This window comes from Dipodomys ordii, unplaced genomic scaffold, assembly GCF_000151885.1.
Source record: "Dipodomys ordii isolate 6190 unplaced genomic scaffold, Dord_2.0 Scaffold111, whole genome shotgun sequence".
Lineage (NCBI taxonomy): Eukaryota > Metazoa > Chordata > Mammalia > Rodentia > Heteromyidae > Dipodomys > Dipodomys ordii.
In genome coordinates, this window is record NW_012267327.1 from 4,072,096 (window position 1) to 4,074,896 (window position 2,801).

Genomic DNA, 2,801 nt, shown 5'->3' on the forward strand with positions numbered 1-2,801 from the left:
CCACCTTCCCAGCCCCAGTAATCTTAATTATATTAATAACTGAAGAGTCTTAGGCCAAAACAATGAATAATTGCTTTATTAACTATTTAAATGTGCCTCAATACATATATTTTATGAAGTATACAAACATTATTATTTATGAAGTCAAGTTTTATTCAGGAGGATGGTTAGTGTAATTTGTTTTCTCATAAAAACACTCAGTAAAACAAATTTTGCAGTGCAATCTGAGGATCATTTACACCCAGTCCTTTGTCTTTCTTTTAAAAACAATTCATTTCAGAAATATGTGGAATATGTTTTCTTGGTGATGTAAACAATGTTAACAAAAATATTGTATTTTAATTTCAGCTAGCATTTTAGAATTTGAAAAGCACTTTTGCATTTGTATGGAATCCTTTCATTGATTCTATTTCATAGGCTTTTTAATTTTTTTCTTCTAGTCCTAGGGCTGGAGCTCAGAGCTTGGGCACTGTCTCTAAGTCTCTTTGTGCTCAAGGCTAGTGCTCTATCACTTGAGCCTCAACACCACTTCCGGCTTTTTTGAGTAGTTTATTGGAAATAAGTCTCACGGGGACTTCCTTTCCTGGGCTGGCTTCAACCAGAACTCAGCCTCCTGAGTAACTAGGATTACAAGTGTGAGCCACCCACACCTGGCTTCTTAGGATTTATTCAGTCTTTTGTACAGAACATAAGATTGTCAGCTCACTGCATGGTTTTCCCAAGGTCACATGACTGGAAAGGGGCAGATTTAGGGAGGGAAAAATTATTCATTAATTTTGATAAAAGTCTATACAGTTCCTGAACATTGATGCAGCAGGAAAAGTCATCTTTCTGAAACATTTTCTGCATTTCTCAATTTCTGGTGGATAGTAACACTTATTTATAAATTTATAAATTTATTTATAAATTGGCACCAGTGGCTCATGCCTGTAGAGCTAGCAACTAAGTAGACTGAAATCTGAGGATTGTAGTTCAAAATCAGCCGGGGCAAGAACGTCTGTGAAACTCTTATTTCCAACTAATTATACACACAAACAAAGCTGAAAGGAGCTCTGGATCAAGTAGTAGAATGTTAGCTTTGAGCAAAAACACTCAGGGACAGCGTTCAGGCCCTGAGTTCAAGTCCCAGGCCAGCACACACACAAAAGGACTTAATAGATTTTTAGCAATGCAGATTGTTCTTTGTGGGGAAAAAAAAACCCCAAAACTGCTTATAATGTAAATAAACATTTTTCCTCCTCTCTTTAGATCAGCAAGTGAAATGAAGGCTTGGATTACTTTGGAAATAACAAGCCTGAAACAGCTACAGAACAAACACAAAGCAGACCTTGAAGGAGGGACACATTTTAATCTCAGAGTTATGTATCATATTTGTCACTGTAGGAGATGACAGCTGCGGGAAGAATCAGCGTTGCAATTAGAAGCGCAATCATTAAGCTGGGCATCCATGTCCAGGCTCACGCCTGTAATCCTAGCTACTCAGGAGGCTGAGATCTGAGGATTGCAGTTCAAAGCCAGCCCAGGATGTAAGAATCTTTTTTTTTTTTTTTTGGTTGGTCTGTCATGGGGCCTAAACTCTGGGCCTGGGCACTGTCCCTCAGCCCTTCAGCTCAAGACTAGTGCTCTACCATTTGAGGCATAGCCCCACTTCCGCCTTTTTCTGCTTATGTGTTATGAGCTAAAAAGCTCAGGGACAGTGCCCAGGCCCAGAGTTCAAGCCCCACAACTGAACAAAATAAAATAAAATAATAAATAAATAAATAAAATAAAAAAAGAAGTGCAATTACTATTGACAAATACTTGTATATATCTTTATTTGTAAAAGGTGCTTAAAAACTGTTGTGTTGAGAAGTGGTGCTGTGGTTCAAGAGTTAGAGAATTTACCTTGAGCAAAAGAAACTCAGAGACAGTGCCAGGCCCAGAGTTCAGGCCTCAAGACTGGCAACAACAACAAACTAACAACTTTCACTATAGGCTGGAAATATGTCTTAGTGGTAGAGTGCTTGCCTTAACATGCATGAAGCCCTGGGTTTGACTCCTCAGTACCATATACACAGAAAAAGCTGTAAGTGGCCCTGTGGCTCAAGTGGTAGAGTGCTAGACTTGAGCAAAAGCAGCTTAGGGACAGCCCTAAGTTCAAGCCCAAGACTGGAAAAACAAAGACAAAAAAACAAACAAGAACACCCTGACCCTGCTGTTTTGCTGAAAGACACCACCCTTAACTTGGACTTCTGAATTAACTGAAGGCAAGATAAAGCTCAGCATATCAGTCTCCTCCATTTTGTATTTATGCCCTTTGTCCTGAGCTATTCTCTCCTGGAGACTTTGTGCAGCATATTTAAATCCAGGAAGAACAAGACCACCTACCAGGATCCACCCGACCAATCCGGAGACTATTGGATCCCTGACACCACCTCTGGACATATCTGTGACTTTGGGACTGTTTTAAGTATCTACAAATACCTTTTCATTCCCAACCCTTAATTCTTCCCATCTAACCTAGCACAGATGGCTGTATCCTACAAGATAGCTGAAGATGTACTCAGTGCTGTCTTCCTATGGCTGCCATGTAGTAAATCTTTCTGTGCCTGTTACCATGTCTCCTAATTTGGCAAGATCTGACATGTGGGGCTCTTGAAGTTTGAGGACTCCTGGTATGAAAACTTTAGTGTCAGCTTGCATCTCCTTTCTTTTCTTTTTTTTTTGGTCGGTCGTGGGGCTTGAACTCTGGGCCTGGGCGCTGTCCCTCAGCTCTTCAGCTCAAGGCGAGCGCTCTACCACTTGAGCTACAGCGCCACTTC